At 38.5% G+C, this 27,052-nt stretch overlaps 1 long non-coding RNA gene across 2 annotated transcripts in view; it reads left to right on the top strand.

Annotated features, from left to right (window-relative positions):
• The window catches only part of LOC138240833 (uncharacterized), a 123,073-nt gene that overhangs the window by 61,630 nt on the left and 34,391 nt on the right, over nucleotides 1-27,052 (top strand). For both annotated transcript variants that reach the window (XR_011190106.1, XR_011190107.1), the window contains exons 2-3: nucleotides 24,621-24,944; nucleotides 25,087-25,175. This is a non-coding gene — a long non-coding RNA (uncharacterized lncRNA). The remainder of the gene's footprint in view (nucleotides 1-24,620; nucleotides 24,945-25,086; nucleotides 25,176-27,052) is intronic.

Raw genomic sequence — 27,052 nt, 5'->3', positions numbered from 1 at the left:
ATGATCATTTATTAATGCATTAAAAATGTGCTATTAGTGCCAAATCCCATGGTAAAGACACACTTGCAGACATAGTAATTCATATTGTGCTCAAGAGTAATGCAATGAAGCTGACTTCAAGGAATGAGCTGGGGAGCTGCTATAAGGGTGTAGATGGGCTTGTGGGAGGAGTGTGAGAGAATTGAGCTAAAGGAAGTTCATCAACCAAGATATACAGTATATATATTCCACTAGTGTGGAAGTGGGCAAGATTAAGATCGAACCTTCCTTCCAAATTTCTCTTATAAATTCCATATTCATCCAAGTTCATTTTCTTTTACCTAAGTGTGGTTTTAATTTTAATTCTATTTAGATAAGGATACTATTGTGTGTACAGATTGCAGCATGCATTCAATGCTGTAAAGAAAGTGTAAAGAATTAACATGTAAATCTGTGTAACACTGGTGAATTACTTCAGAACATTTATGGCTCAGTCTTTCCGCTTTTCAGCAGCCACTTTTGCTGTAAGTCAATTAAGAGAATACCAGTCTTGAACTCAAATGTGGATACAATTATATCAATTATACTGTACATAACATGGTTTGTAGGCAGAGCAGAGAGATGTCAATGCAAGTAACAGAATGCCTCCTCTAAATTCTGCTGCTAGCCATCATCAATTTTAATTAACAGTATGTAATGAAATTATAGTCTAATATGTTTACCTGCACGTGCGTGTGGTTATTTCATTTGTGGAATTAACAGATGTGAACAGTGATATGCAAATTTTAAAATGAACTTAATGTTTACAAAATGTTGTTTCTTTCATTTTTAGTGATGTGTAATAGAGTGTATATCTGCCTTAGACAGAGAGTAATGGAAAATCCAAGCAGCCCCACACGGAATACAGTATGGATAGGCAGCTTGTCTGCTCAAAATTCAATTTCCATGGCAAAAGAACTTGATTTCTAAAGTAATCGGTTCTAAAGGAATGTGTTTAGCAGTACAAAACTTCATCTAGGGCCAGAGAAACCCCTGGTTTTCCATTCCCTTTAGGCTCCTATCTAATTAGAACTGCTTCACCATCTAATTCAGCTGTTTAAATAGATTCTCATGATTTATGCAGTCCCTAAATTAGAGGCACCCGCTGTATAAAAAAAAATTAATCATATAAATGGGAATATTAAACTGAGTCTGGACCAGCTTCAGTCATTGAAACAACAGAAAATGATTCAGACAGGTCTGATTAAAAAACATCCATGGCAGAAAATCCACAATAAATATCATTTGGAATCTAGAGCTGCTTGAGTCAAATAAATAAATACTCAATAGGCGCGAGATAACAGTTTGCCTGTAGAAAATACATCAGAAAATTGTTTTAAAATATCTTCACCTAAAACTTTATTTTAAAAATGTATTAACAGATGTTTTTAAGTAACATTTATGACAGAAGAGCACAAGAAACCCAAGTATTATGAATCATTTTATGAATGACAGATTAATTTTCCTTGGTTATAAATGAATAATTTATTGAAAATATTAATAAGAAAACACTAAATATTACAGATCATTAAGTACAACTGAGCAGTCTCTAACTCTGGCTGCTGATGTTTTGCCCTGCTGGTAGAATCTGACTCATGTCTTTGATAGATATTTTTCCATATGAATATTGTAAAACAGCATTTCTTGAGAGTTATTCATAAAACCTACAGTCTTACCATCTTGTGCTTTCTGGTTCATAAATAATGTTCAGTGACTGTATTTTCATGATTGAAGAAAATAAGTCAAAAAGCTTCTTCTTCCTAATTTACACGCACTTAAAGTTAATTAAAAATACTTAACTGGGAGCAATGTTCTAAAGCCTTTTAGAAATAGCTATAAAATGGTATAAAGCTTTCCTTTATTATTCTGGACAGGCAGGCTGAATTGTTGTTGACTTAACACTGGACAATACTGTACTTATGTAAAGCTGATCTCTTTAATAACTTTATATCTATATAGTATTTTATGTATGTATAACACAGCACATTTCAGACAACATTCTTTTAAATACTTGTATATGTGTGTGAGGTAGTGAGATCCACTATCCTGGCTCATAACTAGGATCCAACTTTGAGCCAAAAAGCTACCTGTTAACTAATAATCATTCCTTACACTTACAGTACATAGCGCTTTTCTGGATACTCCACTCAAAGCACTTTACAGGTGATGGGGACTCCCCTCCACCACCACCAGTGTGCAGCATCAACATAGATGATGCGACAGCAGCCATAGTGCACATAATGTCCAATAATGTGACACAGCCAAAATGCACCAGTATACTCCCCACACATCAGCTATAAGTTGGGAGAAGAAGAGATTGATAAAGCTAATTCATTGATGGGGATTAGTAGGAGGCCATTATTGGTTAAAGCCTATGTAGAATTTGGCCAGGATGCTGGGGTGTAACCCCCTGCTCTTTACAATAACCACACCCTAGGTCTTTTAATGACCACAGAGAGTCAGGACCTCGGTTTTACGTCTCATCCGAAGGACGGCGCCTTTTTATGGTATAGCGTACCCATCATTAAACTGGGCCACACAAACAGCAGGGTGAGCGCCCCGCCCCCTGTTGGCCCCACAATCACCTCTTCCAGCAGCAACCTTAGTTTTTCCCAGGAGGTCTCCCATCCAGGTACTGGCCAGGCTCACACCTGCTTAAGTTCAGTGTGAGTTGCAGGCTGCTGGCCGTGGGGGAATTCACAGAACTGGGGGAATTTACAGAATGTGGCAGGAATTGCCACTCCCCTGGGCTAATTAAGAGTCTTACAGGACTAGCTGTGAGGAAAAGGCTTTCCTTCTGTCTATAGACTCCATCCCGGGAGGAGGGTGAAGGAGTGCTCTGGTGTACAGGCTTGAGCACAAAGAGCTCAGGGTGTGCTGAGGGGTGCCTCAGGTTCTGGACTGGCAGGCTGTGAGGTAGTCTGTTTGCTAGGGTCTGAGGCATGTTGCCAAGAAAGAAGGTTCGCCAGCTGAACCAGGACTGACTAGAGGCCTCCCGTACCTGGATGACTGGGGCATCATCTGGCAAGATAGCAGAGAAGGACGAGTCTAGATAGCCCAGACTGTGCCTGGAGCGCTCCCTGTGCATCAGCAGGCAGACGGGGCAGTCCCTGAGAAAGAATAAGGAAGCAAGTTGTTGCTGTTTCAGGGGTGCATGTACTTGTGATATAGAGGCATTCCTCCTGACCAAACACCCACAGCCTGGTGATGATTAACAAGTGAAGACTGGTGATTAGTGAAGAGACAGAGAACTGTGAGTCACAGAAGGAATAGCGTTTGAATATCCAGTGTCTAGTCCAGATGATGTGGAAAGAGAACGTTGGAGACAAGTCATCACTTTTAAAGAGAAGAATTAAGGGGACAGTTGGTAGAGTCAGGATTTTGGTGTGTGCCCAAGATGACGTTTGTCAAAGCATGTCATTTAGATTTCTTCAAAACGTGAAAAACATTGCGGAAACGTCAGTAATATTCACCATACAATCCCTTTAAAGGCAGTGAATTCAAACATAAACTGAATGGAAGCCGAGTAAAGATTGCAAGAATATTTTTCCATAAGCCTGCTTCCTCTTCTCATTCACAAAAGTACATCATAACAAATGCACTTGTAGCACGAATTAGCAAGTGTAAAAGGGCTGTTTTTGCTCTAAAGAGAAAGCATATTTTATGGTCTGTATTGTGGTGCCGTGCCAGATGAATTTTGGTACATTGTGTTCTCTTCACCAAAATGTTCGTACTACTCTAATGCATTTAAAACATTGGGGAATCAGATCATTCTTAATGTCTTAATGTGCCTTTAATGTGCCTCTTTGGTTGATTTTTATCATTATTTTGTTAGTAAAATATCTTTTGTGTCCACTGGGATGTTCTGTTTTTTAATGATCATAGTTGAAAAAGTCATTTAATTTCCTTTGTGGAAAGGACTGTGTCTCAGTGCTCTGCAAAACTGGGACTAGAGTAAATCCATACAGTTAATACAGTACATATACTGTAGCATATGAAAATTATGGGTGGAGAACTGGACACAGGATAGATAGATACTTTGTCCACTGCTGTGGACATTTGTCTTTGGCTTCTCTGACAGAAGTACAGAACACAAACAGAACATAAGAGTCACATAAAATCACAACAACAGTATGTGATAAATAGATGAATAAATAAATATGTAGAGCAGGGAATACATTTACATACCTTCATTGAGTAGGTGTATTGCAGAGGGGTCAAAGGTCTTCTTATAACTGTGGACTTCTTATAAAAAAGGATGAGCATCTCTAAACAGCACAACTGCCAATTCTAGTGATGTAAGACCCCAAACCAGACTCACCAGCAAAAATATCTGCACATTTGTTTTTAAATATATGAAATGCTGCTTGTCATCACTCGGCAGATACATACAGTATTGCAAGCAACACACAGGGCACAGATCTTCGGGAAGTTAGGAAAAGACAAGTGAGTGTTTAAACTAAACCAAATACTTCTGAAAAGAAAAGGTATACAGTATTCTTGTCATTCCCATCTGTTTAATTTCACAAAGCAAGAGTTCATTTCCTCTCCATTTCTATTTCCTTTTTCCTGCTTAATTTCAGTGATCATTAACTTAACCAGAAGACACTGCCCTTGCACAGTAAGGATCTGTGATGTTATCAAAATCTTGAAAAGGTAGATGAGTACGTTATTGCTGGAGACATTGGTATTTCTCACAATAAAAATGTCTACACTAGGAAGTTGTGGCTGTGGTTGTCTTTTTTTTTTACTTTATAAACAAAACATAATTCACAGCACAGATTTTACAAAACGCAAATCAGAGGTAATCACAGACCTATGCTGAATAATCATAGACAGTGAATAATGAGAGCAATAAAATCCTCTTTCATGTGGAAGTAGGCTTTTTTTCTACTTAAGGTTACAGAAGGTAATGTTAGTTTAGAGACTGTAAAATGACTGCATACGAATCGTATTAAGATTAATACAGAATTCTGACAAGCAGAAAAGCTTGGCATGTGGCAATGAGGCGCAAAGGGTAGGATCAAGGATAATGAATAGAGATCCAAATTATAAAAAATATTTTTTTCTGTGCAACGGGGGAGATTCAGAAAAACCCAGTCAAGACTGAAAAAGCTCTCGCAGGGAAGTGACAATGAGAGAGTCATTCAAGGAGTGGGACCTGTCAGTGGAGGAAGATGCAGTACAAGCTTTTTTCTGGTTCATCAGTCGAAAATCAGATTGGGAGATAATGTTTATCAAGCTGGCACAACCCCATGACTTTCTGCATAACAATAGGCATGGATTTAAGTGCATGAGCAATAACTACTACCAGGAGCAAATGTTTCATCCTGTTGATTTGAACAGGTATGGTGGGGGCGCGGAAAAGCAGAACAACTGTAGAATGTAAAATTAATTTTACATCTTAAGTGATGGTGAGGCACAACATGTCTACATGTCTCATCCAGGTGGATGCTGCACATCGGTGGTGGTGGAGGGGAGTCCCCATTACCTGTAAAAGCGCTTTGAGTGGAGTGTCCAGAAAAGCGCTATATAAGTGTAAGCAATTATTATTATTATTATTATTATTATTATTATTATTATTATTATTATTACATGTGGCTGGCTGACAATACTTGAGCATGGAGGTCAGACCAGCATGGCTCTCTTAGAGATGTGCAGGCAGATTCATCTTCTGGGAGAGCTGCAAGCAAACGAGGGTTGGGGTCAGTAGGAGCAAACCAAACTCAGTGGTTTCCCAGGGGTTCTGTAATGCCACAGAGCACATTATAGAATTATATAGCAGGTTTGTACCAGTTGTTGACCATGTGGGGACAAAGGAGAGAAAAACGAAAACACCTTACAGGAGAAAAATAAACCCATAGTTGTGAAGGCCAATTGACTTCTCTCCCTCCAGGCTGTATGGGGTACATCATAATAAATCATGGACACTCTCCACTTTTCACATCAGGTTGGCATTCAGTGGCTGAGAAGATGCTGCTCTGGAGTACTACTGAGGCTACCTGCACTGGAGTCAGCTTTACGTAGTGATGTGGAAGTAGGAATCTGTAGTGGAAATTATGTGCAATATGGCCTCTCTAAAATTTCCCCTTCATTAATTGGTGAAGTAATAACTGACTGGTCTGCTCTGTCCAGAGGCTGTTGGTACAGAATGGCTGCTGTCCAGATGCGTGCTCCCTGTCAGTGGGTGAATGAGGTGGGTTCACTAAACACGTCTAAAGCAATTTGGGATCCTATAATAATGCAACTTATTTTTATTGAAGGACATGCAAAAAACAAACAAATACACCCACGAGAAATTAGTAGTAGCTTGAGAGTAAATTTACAGGCAATGCTTCAAAAGTGAACACCTTTCACACTGTGTGACCAATAGCTAACCTCCTTGAATCCTACCAGCCTTCTACATGTAAATACACAAAAGATAGGAGGAGATGCGGGAGCTATGAGGCTCAGCTGTATCAACTGCGGTCCAGTCAGGGATTAATCTTTCCCCATCAGCTGTCCGCCTGATACCACATTTTGTACCATCCAGCACAGATTAAAAGTCAAGTTCAGTCATTTCAATAAATATTTCAATTATTGCTCTCATCTTATCCCAAGATGATCAATAAAAATGATTCACAAGAATTCGGTATATCCCTCCAGTTGTATAGCCACTTTCAATCCACTAGTACTGGTGAGAAATATGTAAAATATCTATATATATATAATACTTCAAGAATACAATTCTGGCTAATCGTAATGACAACAGAATTTTTTGTTTCATTGTTTCTTATATTTCATTCTGTTCTAGTAGTGGTAATTCCAAAAGCTTCTTATGCATTTTAAACAATAATATTTAAAACACTAATGTTAAATAACTTATGCACCGGCAAATATTTGGCTTTAGAAATTAAAAAGAGAATATTTTATGTTCAGGTTATGATGAAAGACACGTTATTTCATTTTGGTGGAATTTTGATTCAACAATGACTATTTTAAAAATATTGATTGTTTCATGGGAATCCTTCCACTGTTCATTGACAAAATTGACAAATGAACCAGAGTGTGGATGAGGTTAAAGTCCAACATTGAGCTGTACAAACAAATAATATATTAAGTCATAAAATAAACAAGTATTTGTATATTATATAGTGAACATACTGTATACCATGGGTATATCCTGTATAATTTCACATTGATGAAAGATATATATAATTTAGAAGTGCTGTCCCTGAAACTTGTCAAGACCTGACAGTTTCATCTGTCCATTTTCAGAGAGGTCATTTCAGAGCAGAAAAGTCGAAAATGAAAATGGACAGTAGATAGCCTGGGTCACCTTGTCATTTAAACATTGTATAGATTTTGTTCTTACCACATCCTTCTAGCTTTCCCAATACCTTCCTGTTTCCATCCTAGTTCCAGCAGACCATTTTTTTACAGTAAAACATACATTTTCCGTTTATTTCTCATTGTACAAAAGTCTATCATTTTTTACCGTCTCTTTCTTGTATTAGAGTTTCCATAAGTCCCTTGAAGAAGGTCACAAAACTGTATTTATATGGTAATCTAGTGGTATTCATCCCCTAAAAGCATCAAGTTTTGGTAACATTTCATCTCTTACAGTAATAACTTAGACTGTGTAGTAGATTTGGAGGCTAAAATGAAATTGCAATTTCTTCCCTTTGTAAAAGAAGCTGATTGGCATTTTAGGTCATTTCTCCTCTTTCTTTAAATCTGGAACCTGGACCATAGATGATACAGGGTGCTATCTGACAGGGTAGGGTGGCTCTGTGGCTAAGGATCTGCGCCTGTGACTGGAAATGTAACATCAATACGAACTTTTAGGAGATTATGGCCCTTGGCCAAACCAGACAGAGGAAGAACTTTGTGAAAGTACCATATAGTCGCCTTATTAATCTCACCATGGTCTCACCTTGACCAAGAGCGAGAGTTAATGAGAATGGCTACGTGAAGTGGCCCTTTCTGCTCACTAGTCACTATAGTGACTAATGTAATGTGATGTACGAGCGAATAAGTACAGGTTGTGAAGCAAGCGTTTCACCACAGAAATGTTCCAATGTGATCTGCGTGCAGAGTTAACAAGATGTATTTGTCGGCAAAACCATCTCAAAGTCTAGAGCAATATTTCTATTGGAGTAAAAGAGATGTGTTCACAAGCCTGCTTGTTTACAATGTAATACTGTCGCTTTACGCCAATGGATGTTTTGTTGCCTTGTTCTGAATTGCAGACAGTGAAGGCAAAATGAAAAGGATACACACACCTGGAAATTGTATCTATTTTGTGATATAAATCGGAGGTTTTACATGTGACTGTGTACATTTTACTTTCATTGTAGTTTGAAAAGCATTCTTCAGGGTTGATTCTTTCTAAACCTGAAGTATAAAAATGCCATTGCTGTTCCCATTTAACTCTGATGTCCTTGCCAAATTTTCCCCTGGCGTTTACCGATAAATGCCTCCTAATATTCCCCATCTCTGCAATGTCTTCATTTCTGTGTTCTGCCCCCCACTGGCGAGCCTGCAGGAACATTTTGGCTGTGTCACATTATTGGGATGGGTGCTACGCATTGGTGGCGCTGCAGGGGAGTCACCACTACCTTTAAAGCATATTGATCTGAGTGTCCAGAGTTTGTAATACTAGTATTGGTATCATTGAGCATCAGCTTCTTTGTGTCTTAAAACAGTGCTTAATGTATCCAACTGATTCATCTTGGTTTCTCTATCCTACTGATAGACAGTACCTGAAATGTTGTGGTCTGGGGGTTTCCTTTTCCCAAAGATAAAGTTAAAATCAATATAGAGTTCAAGTGCATCTTAATTTCAAAGCAAAAGAGAAGGCCACAATTTCCCTGTTCCACTCTGCCCAGCTGCACCCTGCTGTTGTGTCACCTTCCGTCCTGCCTGGCCGCCTCATCCGCTGTTCTGTTAGTCAGCCCAGTGCATCTCTTGCTCTCCCCTGTCAGACCGCCTTCAGACCAGATTCCTTAGCCCATTAAACCAGCTCCGCTTTCTCCAGGTCAGGCTGGACATTTCCACAGTGTTTAAAAGCAAATACATTTCAAATTAATGTGAAGTATAGAAAACAAACTGACTACGATAATATGTTTCACGCGATTATAAAAAATATATAAATATGGGTAAAATGCTGGATCCCATGAATCTGCTAAAGCAGGGGTTCCCAACATTTTTTGTCAGCTGAACCCCTTCAACTTAAATGATTTGCCTCAAGTACCCCCTTGAGATTTTAACTAAATAAAACTTTTCAATAAATGTACTGTAGATAAATGCTACAGCAGCCCTCTTAACAAGCTTCTTTTCACTCTGTAAAATATTCATATTACTACTGTTGTTTTTCTTATTCTTCTCATTACATTGTTATTTATTAATAGGACTATTTAATTTGACATTGACGTTTCCATCACAATCCCACAAACCCCCTGCAGTACCCAGTTGGGAACCTCTGTGCTAGAGGAATACAAACTCATTTAATCAAATTTCAGAAAACAATTTACCCTCAATACCAGAAATAATTCTGTTTTATGCCTTCTAAGACCATTTTCATAATAAAGCCACAGTCATGAATTGTTTAAAGGTTTGTTCAATTGGAACAGTTGGTTTTTAGCTTTATTTAAAATAATATTAGCAGGCAATTTTAAGGATGTCATTGTAATACATTAGGAATTTGCAAATATTTGACCAAAGCTATTCTTTTTGGTGACAGTTATAGCCTTTCCAAACCTTTTTCCATTAAAAATCAAGTAACACTTACCAAGAATGTGTCACTTTGGAGAACTGCTTTATTGAATAATGCCATTTATAATCCTGAAAATATTAAACAGCCTTTCTTATACTGTACACAATAGCTGTTTTTACATCTTTGTGACTAATAGTAGGTTTGTACCTGGTTATCATATTTGCTAATAGTGTAATAAGCCATTTAAAATTACATGGGAAACTGTCAAATGCTATCAAAGACACAAAACATTTCAAACAATTCTTGTCTTTGGATATTACATTTACTCCAAATGGATAAGGTGAAAATTATCCCCAAAAAAGTTTTTTAAAGATTATTAGAAGATTTCAAAGTTACAAAAAATTAAGTAGTCCACACCTTTACTATAGCAACCCTAAATGTGTTCAGGTACAAAACAATAGTTTGAAACATCACAAGGTAAGTGTAGTGTGAAGTGATCTCTTTATGTAAGCAATGTCTTGAGCAAACATCTTCCCTCCTAAGCTCTCATATAAATATTCAATTCATTAGTCACATAGTGATAAGACAAAAAAAATGAAGCCCATGTAACTTTTGGAACAAGTCAATGATGAATTGGTAGGCACAGAACAGGAGAAAATTATGACTTCCTTTGAGAACAGTGACCTCCATCATTAAGAAATGAAATGTGCATCAAACCTGACAGGCCCTACTTACATCAATCTGCCCATCTAAACAAGCAGGAAACTGGTCAGGGATGCCAATGTGAAACCATGAGTGACTTTGAAAGATATGTGCAGTTCTTGTCTGACTTGGGAGTCACTATTCACACATTGACGCTATCCTGCTATAAACAAACCTGGATTTTATGGGTGAGTGCAGTGCTTAATTTATACATCACAAGGCGTCAACTCTCAATGTGAATAGGAGAGAGAGCAGAACATCAAAATAAAGCATTTTAAGCTACCGCCGTAAATAACATGCTAACCAGATAAATTAAAAAACATTTTGTAAGTAGTAACTTTACTATGATCTTATGCTTTCTCTATTTTAGACTTAGATGAATGTGTCAAGGTTTGCAGTGTTTTAGATAGTGTAATTGTATGATCTCCCACTTGCTTATACTGTATATGTGACAGGGCTTGGTGTAATATGCATGTTACAGAAGTGACATCATCCCCTTGAAACCTAAGCAGTGATGAGCTCTGAAGAAGCAGAAGAGCCAGTCTTTTGGAACAGTGATCTTTACCACTGTCTAGGTGTAGCGCTGTGTGTCTCTGTTATAAATCTGTAACTAGGCAGTTTTATGTTCAAACTGGTAGTTTCATCTATGATTAGCTACAATTTAGGAGCAGTACTGTCTTATCATACATTTTCCCCCTCATTTCTGAGAAAATGTGTTCTTCAAATATTCAAGCAAAGCAATGTTGGAATGTAAAATATGTCCCATATCAAACCCCTTCAATTCCTCAAAAGTATGTATTCTAATCCATATGGAGTTTAGCCTCATCAACCTCCCTGCTCATGCCATAATATCACTACGTAATATTGCCATAATACTGCCACAATCAACCTAGAAAAACACAACCTGTGTCAGATCTGCCAATCATGGCATTGCTGTGACAACAAGATGTGTTAAGCAATCAATCCCACCCGAATGCATTTTATTTGGTTATTTAACACCTGCCTTTGTATCATTATGGTTCTCAGTCTTAGTGTGTCTTACCTAGTCTCGATGTTGACCTTGTATGCTTCCTGGTTTTTGACTTTTGCTTTTTTCTTTTCTTCTTTTTGGATTTTTCCCTTTGGCTTCTTGCTCAGGTTTTTTTTTCCACTTTTGCCTGTGCCCCAGTTTTTGTCCTCAGATCTCCTTCGGGCCCTTTGTTCGTGTTATCGTGGACTTGAACTCTGGCCGTCTCCCGATGGCTCTCTTGGATTGTGCTGACTCACTCGGCCTGCTTGCTTCGCACTGTGGCTTGTTACTCGCCTCCCGTTCGATCAGTCCTCAGCCCTGGAGTGCTACACTTAAAGCAAGTGCAGCGTATTACAATTGTAAGCTGTGCGGGGAAGCTGACTTTCGTAGATATTTGTGACTGTTGATGATAATTTGTGCCAAAGCTAAATAGAGAGAATTCAGACGTGTTCCAGAACCTTTTTCCAAACTTTGTTGTTTTTTTTCACAGCAGGGAAGGTCACAGTGTATTTCACCTGCTCTTAAGTGAGTTTCATGCCTGAGGTTTTACCAGAGAGCATCGTCTCCCCAGTTATTTGTGGGTGTGTGGACGGACAAAATTCAAAATGTTCATTTAAAGAATTAAAAAAAAAACGTATTTTCAAGTTTCTCTTCATGCTTGTGTGATGTCTGTATGCCATGTCGGTGTACATCCCCCCTTTGCACTCTGTTGGGTTTTTTATGCTCCAAGTATATTTTTAAAATACTTTGAAATGATAAACATGAGTTTATATTTTTTTATGTGAAAAGTACTGCAGATGGTGATTGTGTGCTTATACTGTAGGTCACAGATCACAGATTCTCAGTGAGAGTCAAAAATAAGGGGTGCTTGAGGTGACCTCCGGCAAACTCCAGCACCAATCCAGTACAGGGATGAGTGGCAGGAAAGAAGCCTTTACTGACAAACACTCATCTTAAATCTCATGTGATATAGACCACAGCTGTGTTGCAAAAGGTTGAATTCCTGAACAAGACAAAAACTGTATATTTTCATCTACATGTGTTGTGCCTGACATAGCCCAACACAGCACATCACACAACTGGTAAGGATGGTGGTGGCAGCATTATGGTATGGGGCTGACTGTCATAAACAAGGGGAAAATGAATAGTACAGGAAAACCCTACAGGGTGCTTGAGTCACCCAAGAATTGGGAACTTAGTCACAGATTCACATTTCAGCACAGCAATAACCTGAAGCACAAACCCAAACCCAAACCCACACTGCAGAGGTACAGTGTTCATTGTTTTCATTTAAGATTTTAATATATACTCAAAGCAAATCAGCTAAATGTGATATTATTGACAGGGGATGAATACTTTTTCATGGCACAGCAGCTGTTTTGTTTTGTTTTTGGCTGCATGAAATACACCACAAGTTAAACTGTCTGCTTAAAAGTTGTATGTTAACAACTTTCAGAGCCATTAGGAAGCAGTTAGGAGAAAACAATACAATTTAAATTAATGTCCTCCATTGACAAGAACTGGCTTATAAGAGTTTCAGAGCTTGTAAATAATATTTTATACACTTAAAGTGAATTAGTGTCTAGCCCCAGAAACGCTTCCTGCATTTATACTATGCTCAGGATATTATGGAATACTATGCTTCTTGCATTTATATTATGCTAAGTTTAAAAGTATATTTGCATAATTGTTATTATCTTCTATACAGCAATGTACATTAATGGCAGGACTGACAAAATGGATAGGCTACAGTATATTTTATTTGCAGTTGGTTAATGCAGACGCTAATGTGTTTATATTCAACAGTGCTACAGTATAGAACAAAGAGGAAAAGGCAGACATCTGCAAAACAGCATAGTATAAATATGAAACATTTCTCCTTAAGCATGTGAGGAGGTGCCTATAACTAGTTTTAGTCTAAAATTAGGAAAAGGCAAGAAAGCCCCAGTCACTTTTGGTCACTGACACACACGCTTGGTTTATACCACTAACTGAGCACATAGTATCAAACTGTATGACCAGTGTTCAACTGCACATGTCTGACACACCACAATGATACTTAGTGGGTTGTCACACAAGTGTCAGCTCACAAACCAGCTTTCCATTCAGTACCAGAATTTAGCCTACATTCATTATCTATACAAATTTACAGGTTTTCAGTTATGTATAATGTACTGATGTCAAGATTTGGGGAAAAAATGCATCAGAACAATTCAGATCTACCATGCTTTCAGCAAAACACATTATGGAGGAATGTTACAGAATGTAAGAGCAGTAGAATGGTTCAAGAAAGATTTAAAATCACTAGATAATGGATGTCACTAGAGAATGACAACGGTTTTAAGATATTCTGCTCAGAGAACAAAATAGATTAATCCAATGACAAAGCACATCAAAGTAAAAAAAGCACTGGCTCAAATAGTTGAATAAGTCAATCAAGAAAATACAATGGAAAAAGGTGTATAGTGAAAAGAATAATGTATAGATTAAATGGTTTTATGAATTTGTGATTTTTGGTATTACAACAATAGAATAACAGCAAAGAATGAACTAAGATGATTAGAGATATAAATGGGAAACATTCAGACTCACAAACAGCACAAATAATTCAACATGGAACACACTCACTCGTGCACCTAACAAAAAAGAAACGGAGTCTGATAATACCAAAAGGAATTAAGTCAACTACTAGATTCACAATAGTTTCAAACCTAATCACTTGGAGAAACGCTCTCCTATCTGGTCCAACTCTGCCTTATTAACAGGATCTCACATGTGTATCCTCTTGGTCAACGTGTAATATTTATATTTTAAAAGAAATCTTTGATAAATCGGGCCTTCATTCATTCCTGGATTTGCCAGAGCAGGACTCCCGTACAAGGTTCCCTTTCATAGTATTGTAACGCATACGGCCGCCATTGCAGGTTGTGTGAGCCATCTTACCAGCGCGGTGACGTCACCGCCCTTCACTGTGAATAGCAGGGACCGCAGGATTTCCCTTTACTGGCTGGGTCCCTGTTGAGTAACGCCGGAGGCCCAGGTTCGAGTCCCCAGCGGTGGGGGGGCTGACCTGAGGCGGCAGTGGCGAGGGCGCATACCCACATGAACCTGAGAGCGCTACATTGGTGTCAGAAGCTGGGTGGGATAGCCCTTCGCTGGGGATGGCGAATTAAGCGGGGGAGAGTGTAACGCATACGAAATCTTGTGTTTTCTTTCCTCTCTTTTCAGCACGGAATAAAACTATTACTTGATCTTTTTCATTTGTTTGGCTAGGCTATTTTTACAATGTGCTTCTAGAAAAGATCAGTTACACTCAGAATCTGCTGCCTTCATGTCAGCCAGGGACACTGCTATTGATGTAGCACTCTTATGTAATGTTCTGTAAAGTGCTGGTATCATGCCCCTCACTGTACTCAGTGCTTCATTGTACAGTATGTTGTGATGTTTATTTCCCCTGCTTTGTATCTTTTAGAAGGTTTTGCAACTACGTTTACTGGTTCCCTGTCCTTAGGGGTAGGAGAAATTGGAATTCAAAATTGGGTTTAAAAAAAGTTCACAAAAAATAGGTCTAACAGAAAACAGGCAAATACTAGAGCTGAGTAAATTGAACAAATCCCCAGGACAAGTCTACTTATCCTCTCCCTGCATGACAGCCTGGTCCTGTCCCAAATTAGAGCTACAAGAGTTTGTGGGAAGCCCAGCTAAAAATGACAATTGTCAGGCCAATATTATCAAGATAAACAGATTTCACAAGCAGTTGCCTGAAAGCACCGTAAGACCATTCCCAAAGGCAACACAGAAACAGAACATCAGGTAAGTAAGCTTTGCGATTCATAAAGGGGAATGATAAACTTTCATCATACATTACCAGTATAAATTCATCCTGTAGTTTTTGGTTTAATTAGATTATCCTCTGGATGTAGCTTTGACTAAAATGTTCTTTTGATTTTAAAATACAAATAGAAATGGCTATCAGTAGATGCTATCATTAAATTGTATACATGAGCTAATATGGCTACTGTCTGTATAGTAAGTCCATCCAACTTTTCAAGCATGGGGTGTCTCGCTGGGTGGCTCACAGGAGCTGCTGGATTCCAGACCAGAGATTCATTCCTGGAACCCCATTGTTTTTGTCAACAAACAGTCTGCTCTGTTTTAACAATCTGACCCCACAGTTCAACAGCAATATTGTTTTGGAGGCCAAATACACAATGAAGAATGCAAAACACCAATCTTGGTGTGCGAAAAATATACATGTGAACAACGATTATTTTGTATTTGCTATTAAACAACATCCCTTAGTCCCTTCGCTTAGTACTGTGAAATTTCACAGACAACATATAAGCAGTAAAACAAATTAAAAGTTTGTCATGTACTTCCTGTACAGTATGTTTACTGTTAAGTGACAAAAGGTTTCATTTTGAGCTCCATTTTACAGTAGTTTCCTAATACTGTATGCTTTTTTTTCATCTTCATAGTGCCAGACTCCCAGTCTGAGAGTCTAAGGCACACTCCTTTGAAAGCTTATGGTAAAATTGATTTTAAACTGATGTGCTTATGAATGTTGCACTGGTCTTCCTTACATTCACTATACCTTCAAACAGTTTAACTGCACAATGTTTTAGCATTAAATTATATTATATGAAACCATGTTGAATATAAGCAGTTTCTGTTACATATTATTAGAATAATCTTAGTCTAGTTTATTTTAGCCTAATGTGGTTCTGCACAAGGTACCAAAACAAGGTACATAAAAAATATAATAATGTAAAATATTAGAGGAATAACATGCTAACATGCTATTACCATACATGTTCAACCTTGACAAACCATACATGTTCAACCTTTGCAAGCCTTTCATATTTGGTTTAATCTCAAAGAGGCTCCCCACCTCCCCTAACACACATTTACAACAGTGACATAGAATTGCTTTTGGTCTCTCAAAATTCTTTACTTTATTCAGTGAAAGTGGGAGAAAAAATTGCACAGGGCATTTCTCAGTGTGGCAGAACTGAAGCACCAAAATGCTTCCACCTCTTGATGCTTGCACACGTGTCTCTGGATGAGGCTTCAGTTTGCCCTAAAATCCCCTGGGATTTGTGGCTGACAAGGAAACACAAAACTCACTTCTGTGGAAATGCATCTTTGCCCTGTGTAATGTAATGTGGCTTTTAACGGATGCTGGAGCCTTTTCTATTATAAATATCTCACGCACACTTTTCTTGGGGCAGAAAGAAAATGAAAACAGATTTTGCCAGACTAGAAGGTTTTCACTCTCCCTTCCTGTGTTATTTTTTATGTAAAAGTTATTCCATCAAATATGGAGCAGTTTAAAAATTTAGGAGGAGGACTCCAGATTCAGAATATTCGCTTAACCATTAGGAAATAAATTACGTTTATGTTGTGACAATGACAAAGACCAGACTTTGAAATTCAAACCCTTGAATTTGGTCATTTATGATTTACAGTCCATGTTCCTTTTTCCTATTTCCTGTTTTGAGGTTGATCTCATAAGCAAAGATCCTTAAAAACAAAAACAATAATAATTATTCTCAATACACTGTACAAGAAACCAAACACAAGAGATATGCATACACAAATCAAAACAGTAAATTATACAGAATTAAATGCTCGATTATAAAAGTGAGTTTTAAGACAGAGTTTGAAAGGTCTAGGAGGTCAGTCCACAGTCTTAGAGAAACAGAACAGAAAGCATACTTTTCCAGGATATGGAGCATTACTTCGGAATGGGAAGAGAACAGAAGTCCAAAATCCAAAAAGCACAAAGGATGTGCAGATGTACTGTACTGTAACAGGGGTTTACAGATCACTGATACAGTCAGTGGACAATCTTTGCCAGTAGATGTGGAGGTGTGCTTCAAGTCATTACCTGGAAAAAAGTCCATTTGCAGCTGTGCTGGAGTTTCACAATCAGGATTTATTATAAAATCAAGTTTTTGTTCAAACTTTTTAAAATGTTGAAATAAACCTATAGTAATAGTCTTAGGCAGCCAGTGTAAGTGATATATTGTAGTTTTTCAAGTAGGAAGCTGCATCAGCATATGTAGGCTGCAAAGGAACAAGTAAAGGTTTATTCCATGCTGAAAAGAGAAGAAAAGAAACACAAAGTTTCGACTATGGAGCCTTCTTCGGGTGTTCATTTATTTATGTTTTGTTAAAATCAGAGCTGCTGAATAAAGATAATGCTGCAGGTGGATAAGAACATGTCTAAATACACCAGCAAGCATGGTATTTATTTCAATATTGAAGCCTATAAAATAAAAAGCCAAGTCAAGTGGGACTGCATGATGAGATGCAGTAGGATGGGATACAACGTTTTTTTTCTGCTGGATGGTCCCACCAGGAGTTTGGACAGCAAAGGTAGGTGAAGCCCACTGTGGCAGGCCAGCTGTGGTGAGGATTGTAGGTTCAGCTGATCTGTCACCGGAGGCCATTGAGGTGGTTGTTGGTATTAGGTTATTAAGAGGAGGTCTTGTTTGTTGGTTAGAGACGATTTGGCTTACTAAAGTACTGTACAGTATGCACAGGCCAGATATTAACTGTACTGAAAAATGGTACAACATGTTCAGTCGCTGTGCAATAATCTGAATTAGTGTAATTAATATACCCCTGACCCATACCAATCATATAATATAAAGCTTATTAAAGTGTACTCTCTACGTTTCATCCAAAAATAAATAATTTGTTATAACACGAGCTGTGTGTACATAATCAACGTGCTACAATATGCATAAATATTGCAACTTTCCTAGACCATATTCCTTCATTATCATCCTACTGTAATGTGATCAAGAGCTGGTTTTGCTCAGATAATTTTCAGCAGAAATCAATATTAATAAATGAGAGTAACCAAAGACTTACTGTACTTTCAACTGCAGCAAATGAATAATAAAATCCAATTTGGGAGATCAAGTGCTCTCTGCATACTTCCTTTTTCATGCAATCACAAAATATTAATTTATTTCACAGCATTTTCCCACCTCTGTCAAGCAGGCAAAGCTGCTGTTTTTCTTATAGTTTTACATAAGTTGTTTTTCATTAACAATGCATACATTTTACGTAACAGGTTTCCCTATGCTTAACCCCTTTATTTCCGTTTGATACACTATTGAAAAATCTACAGAGAACAGCTTAGTATGTGAACTGAAACATGATAATATAAGAACGAGTAACACAAGCTGCTACTCATCTTCATTGATAAAAATGGTTAAAAAAAAGACCATTTCTGTGTAAGGTGTGTAAGTCATAATGGGAAAATGGCATAGTAGGTGTCTGAATAGATGCATTGTTTTTTTTCTGAAACCTTCGCCACCCTGAGGTCCAATGTGATGGATTAGCATAAAACACAGCCTAATTACCACAGGGCTGACATTTGGCTCAGCAGAAGGAAATGATAATAAGAAAGGACAACAGAGGTTAATAGACTTAAAGGGGAAACTACCACCATCTTTTTAAAATGATAATATGGATAATTTAATAAATCTTTAAAACCTATACTAAATGCTTATCTGTGTAATGTATTTTTCCCCCCAATCCATTTTGCCCCCATTCCCAATAAAGGTCTTGGGGAAACAATGAAGGGTTTTGATTGGGCATATTGACAATCACTGTTGACCATAACATCTTGCTTTCTCGTCTCGAGACTGTGTTTGGAGTCTCTGACACTGCCCTCAAATGGTTTAAGTCTTACCTCACTGATCGCTATCACTTTGTCTCTCTCAATGGGTACAGGTCTGAAATCGGTCTTGTCAAGTCTGGTGTCCCCCAGGGCTCAATACTGGGCCCCTTGCTCTTCAGCATTTACATGTTCCCACTTGGTCAGCTTTTAAGATCACATGGCCTCAGCTTTCATTTTTACGCTGACGATACTCAAATATACATCCATACCAAACCCGACACTGACGTGGCTGTCTCTATCCTATCTAATTGCATCTCTGACATAAAAATTTGGATGACTCAAAACTTCCTTCATCTTAACTGTGACAAGACTGAAGTCATGCTTATTGGTACCCCCCATCAACTTCGTAAAGCCAGTCCTGTAACCCTGTCTGTAGATGGCTCTGTACTTGAGCTTCAATCAAAATTGAAAAACCTTGGGGTTATATTCGATTCTGGCTTAACATTCGACCCACATGTACAGCATACTGTCAAAACATCTTTTTTTCACCTTAGAAATATCGCAAGACTACGCCCTATGCTATCATTAACTGTGGCTGAAAAGCTGATCAACATATTTGTATTCTCTCGAATTGACTACTGCAATGCTCTGCTCCCTGGTGTATCTAAATCTACTCTGAACAAGCTGCAGTATGTCCAAAATTCAGCAGCCAGAATCCTGACCAGGTCTAGTACAAGTGTTCACATTACTCCTATCCTGGAGTCCTTGCACTGGCTTCCGGTCAAATTCCGCGTAGACTTTAAAATCCTCATGCTCACCTACAAGGCTTTACATGGCTTGGCACCTCAATACCTGTCTGAACTTTTATCGCCCTACTCCCCACCTCGCAACCTCCGCTCTTCAAATTCTGCCCTCCTTACTGTCCCCCAAGCCCGTCTACATTGTATGGGCGACAGGGCCTTCTCCTGCTATGCCCCCAAGCTCTGGAACTCTTTACCCAAGGATATTAGAGAGTCACCTTCTCTAAACTCCTTCAAATCCAGACTCAAAACTTTCTTCTTCAGTAAAGCCTTTACTTAACTGGTTCCATTCTTCACCCCTCTGCTCTTCTTAATACCACCTTCCACGGTCTCCTCTATTGTTATTGTTGTATTGTTGTAATTATAATTGTGTCCTGTCTTGTGAAATTTTCTTATTTATTGTTGTAGTCTTCTTATTTATTGTTATTGTCATCCTGTAAAGCGCTTTGAGAAGCCACCTTTAAAGGCGCTATATAAAATAAAGTTTATTATTATTTATTATAATCTTCTGTAAACACATTACTGCAGCAGAAGACAGTCAATAGTTTGAGAACTGGGAATACAGTATACCGTATATTCACATATACAAGTTGTTTTGATGATAGTGAAAGTAAAAGTGAAGTAATGTTGTGTTGACTGTTGCTTGTCTCAGCTTCGCCTGGTACTATTCTATGACAGGCCTGGATTTATTCCCTTCACTGACTTCAAACCATGCCAGTAGTCCCTTAGGTGTTGAAAGTATTCAGTATTAACTGTTAATTTCACATTAATACAGACTTGAAGACCCCCAGTTTGTCAAGAATATGTCACAAACTGAAATCTGGATGGTTAGGGCTGGCTTTCAGGCATGTGTTTTCATGGTCCTTTCCAAGTTTGTAGAGAGTCATGTTTGCAATTTCCTGTGTAACACAGGAAAACCCAGATGTTAATTGTATTATTAAGCTCCTCTGACACTTAATGACAATGACAAGAAAAGGGTAGTGTATAAGGCTTACATGTGTTAATCTAATTTGCTCCTCAAAGCAGAGAAAATCGCAGAAGAAGCTGTTGCAGGTTGATGTTATACAAGGGCAGTGTAACAGTATGGAACTACAGAAATGGGGTTTAATAATAATAATAATAATAAACTTTATTTTATATAGCGCCTTTAAAGGTGGCTTCTCAAAGCGCTTTACAGGATGACAATAACAATAAATAAGAAGACTACAACAATAAATAAGAAAATTTCACAAGACAGGACACAATTATAATTACAACAATACAACAATAACAATAGAGGAGACCGTGGAAGATGGTATTAAGAAGAGCAGAGGGGTGAAGAATGGAACCAGTTAAGTAAAGGCTTTACTGAAGAAGAAAGTTTTGAGTCTGGATTTGAAGGAGTTTAGAGAAGGTGACTCTCTAATATCCTTGGGTAAAGAGTTCCAGAGCTTGGGGGCATAGCAGGAGAAGGCCCTGTCGCCCATACAATGTAGACGGGCTTGGGGGACAGTAAGGAGGTTTAACTGCCAGAGGGCGGCTTCGAGACAGTTCCAGTAACGCATTGCTCACATTCTCATAATTGGGGGTAATTGGGGAACTGGCTGCACTTTAAGACGGCAGTTCTCTATAAAAGCACTCATCAAGGAGACAGAGGTTGTCACAGTCACTCTGGGGCAGTGAGATTATACGATCTCAGGGTGAGAAAAATGCTCAGGTTTAACAATACTTTTTTGTTGGGGGTAAAAGCCTTACTCAGAAGCAATCTCGATTGTTGCCATGCCAGCCTGTCAGTAAGAAAGAAGATGGATGAAACCAAACTAGCCCATCTGGTGTTAGCAGTGGGATGTTGCTCAATTCGACATTCAGTTCCCAGATATTACCTTTCTGGTTAAAACGATGGACCAACTATAACAGTACTAATTTAGGCTGTTGCTGTGCAATGCGATACAGCAAGGGACTCACCCGTGTCCTCCAGAACAGATTAGATGCTCAGTTAGCTGAGAGTCCTGGAGCAAAAGAGAGTTCAAATCTAGTGGTGCTTGAACATGTTGCGAAGAGACAGGGCTGGCAGGGCTCCCCATAGCTTCTCCTTAGCTGTACTTAAAGTGCCTGATTTTTGTAAGTGCTTTATTTTGTAAATGGAAGATGGTCCGAGATGTATCCTCACTGTACGAAATATTAAATTGTTCCATTAACCCATCTGTCTGTGGATGATATACCGATAGGACCGTCCTAGGTGGCCAATCCCAATTCATTTTATACCTGCTATGCCACGCCTGTGAATGGAAAATAGGGCACTGCGAATTAATACCTGTCGGAGTAGGTTCAGCAGAGAAGTTTAAATGAGTTTATAATCAGAATGGGAGGAGTTCTGGGAGTGTCTTGGAGAGTCCTGGGAAGAAGTCCCTGGAGCACAAACCACTATACTCTCGTTAGTGCAGCTCAATGTCAGAGCTTAAATAGCTTACATTAGCAGTTCCTAATTAGTGGATAAGCCCGGCCTGTGCTTAATTAGGATGACCCTGACGAGCTCCTTCCATGTGTGGAATGTGGAACGGAATTTGGTGCAGGTGCACTGTAGCTCGTCAGGGCATCACAATACCATACCAATGCTGACTACCCCCTATACCATACCAATGGTATTACTTGATGCTGACTACTCCCTATACCATACCAATGATATTACTACAGTAGATGCTGACTACCCCCTATACCATACCAATGGTATTACAAGATGCTGACTACTCCCTATACCATACCAATGGTATTACAAGATGCTGACTACCCCCTATACCATACCAATGATATTACTACAGTAGATGCTGACTACCCCCTATACCATACCAATGGTATTACAAGATGCTGACTACCCCCTATACCATACCAATGATATTACTACAGTAGATGCTGACTACCCCCTATACCATACCAATGGTATTACAAGATGCTGACTACCCCCTATACCATACCAATGATATTACTACAGTAGATGCTGACTACCCCCTAAATATCTGGGGTACATTTTTAATAATAACATGACATGGATATGCAGGGATCTTTTAGTCTACTGTAATTAATAGGATATATTTTTGCTCTTCAAAACTCAAATAGGATTTGGGGTGACTAGACTGGCCTACAAAAAATGAAAGGGACAGTTAAAGATGAACCCACTTCAATTTCAAAACAGAGAAATGGGAGAAAATGATATGCCGGTACTTCACACACCTGCTGAAAGGGTTTAAAAGGGGACTAACTCAGTTGCCAAGTGTTAAAGACCTTGAAGAGAGAGAAATAATGGAATCAAAAATAAAGTTTGTTTTAGGGTCACAACTGCAGAGGTACTATAAAGGATGAAGTACCATGTATTCAGAACTAAAAGCACAAATTTTCAATAAATGAGAAATGGCTGATGAAGTCAAAGAACCAAGAAAGAAAACAAGACTAATTACCAAACTGCCCTCCTCTCATTTGTAACATTTCTTATGATATAGCTTTATCGGGATATTTCTGAAGGGGCCCAGATTCTCGTGTTTCACCTTTTGGCAGATAGACCTATTGGTAGTATAGCATAGGAGTAGAAATCAATAATGAAATACACGAAAATACCACAAAGCAGCAAACTGCCAAAAGTGTTGGCATTTTTAGTCTTGGCATACAGTAAGTGGTTGTCATCATTGATGTTGACACTTTTTAATCTTATTCATCGCAGGCTTGGAGACATCAAAGCAATAGCAGGCTACAAGACTTTCATATTTTGTAGCAGCTAATTGTTATTCAGTTGTAGTTCACTTATTCATTTTTGCAGTGACAGCAGACTCTAATACAGTAGCTGTAGGAAGTTGACAGAAAACACAATGCTGCCAATTTCAAAGTAAGGTTTTAAGTTTACTTCAGGATATGCAGTTACCAACGGCTACTTGTATGTTTCCTCTGCCCACCAGCTAGATTTTGTGTTACTATCAATATTTACTTGAGAAATTATGTCTGGAAGCAGACCAAGTCACAGTTCACACTTTGAAGAGAAATACAATGGTAGAGGCTGAGGCAGCCATCTGTGACACAGAAGTCACATTTTAATCACATTAGGGAATGCAAAATTCTTGGGCCTGGGCTTCGCTAAACACGGGAGCTAGAATGTTTAGCAGTGTTCCAATTCTTTGTGCATTATAAGTGACTTCTCCACATCTTCATCTCTTTTTCGTCTTTTTCGTGGTGTGACGGTGCTAAAACTAAGTATCATGGCCGCCCTGCTGTTTCTTTTCTGAAATAATACAAGGCTTCACAAATATGGAACATGAATTTGAGCACGAATGTGAGAACAAAACTTTACCTCCCCAATATCCTTTAAAAAAGGCTACCTTCTAATTTTGTGTTTCACATCTGTCTATAGATATCTATATATCTGTGAACTTAAATGCTGAGAAAAAGAAGTCCTTCTGCATATTGATAAACAGCCCAGAATGGCTGCAGACACAAGCGTAAGGGAGAGGTCATTGTTTTCCTTGTGCTGAGACACAGGTGAACAGGTGAAAGGCACAATATACACACTCATCACTGTAGCCAGCATGAAAACTGCATGTGGCTTCACCTAGGTCTCCTTATCACTCCAAATTAAAACAAAATAACTCCTAGTCCTTGTCTCGTAACCTCCATGATAGGGAGATAACCTGGTCCCCTTAAAGAAAGGAGCATGTTTTCCTTGCTACCAATTAAATGGGAAATTCTGGATTCTGAAATCAGTTAACTATTCATGTCTCTGTTTGTGTTTAACAGAATGAAGAATTGAGTCTTACTACCGTCCCCTTCTGGGAAATGTGTCGATTTGTCTTAAAGAATGTGCTACAGAGGCGGAGTGTTTGATGTGATAAGCTCTGGGATGCTCTGGTGATCTGAAGTGCCTGTGATGAAGGGAGACTGCTCCAGCAGGGACCGATTGTAGTGCAGATTGCGGATTCAGGAGATGACGTCTTTCTGCTTCTGGCTGGCCTCTCTCGAGGGCCTGCAAGTGTGCTGACGTAGCTGAATACATCAATCTCTGCACGTGATCGGGTTGAAAGGCTGGGAAGAGAGAACAGAAAACGCATTGCCTCCTTTAAGGTAGGACTTCGTGTTCCAGATAAAGCTGGCATCCTACCAAGCTCCCAACTGATCAATTAAACACACAATCAAATACACATCACAAAAACAGACATTTCCCATGGCGCTTTCATTACAATAAATATTATTTTTTTCCAAACAGATATTTATTACATTTCTTACAGAAGTAAAGGAATCATGAATCATTCCCGTGCTAATGGCATTCATCTGTAAAGCACAAACCCCAATTTGGTAAGTGTCTTACTATGTCTATACTATGTAATTGCTCAGGAGTGTATCTGGAGGAATTTGGTGAAAGACGCAGACAGCAGTGTAAGAAATAGACCTCATTTGGTAAGACAAAAACATTTGAAAACAGAAAAGTTCTACTTCAAAATGATTATTGCTTTAATGCATTACCTATAATAATAACAACCCTTATTTTATATAGCATCTTTCATCGTACAGTATATGATATCAAGGAGGTCATTATGCATGTACAGATACATTAATTATTACAGTATATTACACAGAAGTGCTCCAAATATATTGCACTATATACAGTAATTGTTCATTAAATAGGTTGTAATAAGAGAGTACAGTATTACATTGTTAGTTGTTAGAAAATCATAGACATTATGTATTATCCTGTACTGTATGCACTTTTCACAGACTAGCCTTTATTATTTAAAAAAGTTCAAATGAATTAAACAATAAAAAGTAAATTTTTCATCCGAGAGGATGTGAGAAAAGAAGAATCTCAACAGTGCTTTACGAGAACCCAGCCTGTAAAAGTACAAATCTGCTCATTAAATGAAAAAACAGGTAGGAGTTACCGGACAACATCTCATAAAGAGGTTCCCATACAGTGAGGGATTACCATATTCAAAAGGAAGGGCCAATCTTTAAGGCGCAGGTTGAATGTCAGGTCTGGTGGTCTGACAATGATCGTGTTCTTGCCTTTTTCTACACTGCTTCTCAGGAATGGCTATTGACCTTCTCTTGTGAGTAGATTTCAAATACAGTACATGGTGCAAAGACTTTGAAGCTAAACTTAACATTCCACGCCTTCACTGGTGAGGATCTTGTTCCAAATGTTTCATTCATTTTTTTTTCTTCTCTCAGTTGTAACCCCCTTCTTCTGTTTATTCTGCTATGAAATGTGAACTAGGAAGTCGGTGAAATCTTTTTAAACGGTAAAAGTAGTACGTTACACTGAGACGAATGGTGGCAGATGGATTGGACTGATGGTGAGATGCCTCTATGCAAAGGAGTATCTGGTGAATCAGGAGTTTTGTGTTACACTGATTCGAACGTGGTGCTTGATAAACCAAGGTAGAGACTCATCGTTGGCCTTGATGACCTCTTCTCTGCCCCTAACAGCAGAAGCTGACTGTGTGCCCAGGTTGAGGAAGAGGGCTGCAGCCCTCATCAAACACATCAGGAGCCCAAACATGAGGTCCCGTCCTCCCACATTACTGAAACTGACAATCAGCAGTTAGACTCAAGGGCAGCTCATTTTTTATTTACCGATCTCATAAATTAAACAACAGCCAGAAACGTGCAGGCTGCAGGAAAGTGGAGCTCAAGCCTCCATGTGACGGCAGTGACGCAGTTCCAGTCCTGCTTTGATCGAGCTCGCTAGAAATTAAATTTGAATCTGTTTAGAGACAAGAAAGAGCGATGTTACGGACGTCATTCCAGACACGCATCTCCTTATGCACATGTGAAGCACAATTGCCCATAGGTATGTCATAAAATAAAAACAAATTATTCTTCCAGGAAAGGAAGAGATATATAAAAAAAAACCTTTCAGGCGTTCATCAATTCGGAGTTTAAAATGTATTCCATCAGCTATTTGAATGAGAAAAGGAAAGCTGGTTATGTCTTTCTTTAAGCTTTAGAGATATATTTCCTAGTTTACTGTACTAATCTCACCTATATGAAATCTGGAAAAATGAAACAATTTTATTTTGTTGAAAATATGATTGTCATGTATGATTATTCTGGCTTTACCTTTATACAACCAGAGGCATTAAAATACAAAATATCATCCATCCGGTCTGTTCACTTCACTTGTACAAATATCATTATTGATGGACATCTCTTTTGTCTGCACTCAATAAGCG

Source organism: Lepisosteus oculatus, chromosome 7, assembly GCF_040954835.1.
Source record: "Lepisosteus oculatus isolate fLepOcu1 chromosome 7, fLepOcu1.hap2, whole genome shotgun sequence".
Taxonomy (NCBI): Eukaryota; Metazoa; Chordata; class Actinopteri; order Semionotiformes; family Lepisosteidae; genus Lepisosteus; species Lepisosteus oculatus.
The sequence above is the reverse complement of the archived record's forward strand: the minus strand, read 5'-3'. Positions and strand labels throughout refer to the sequence as shown.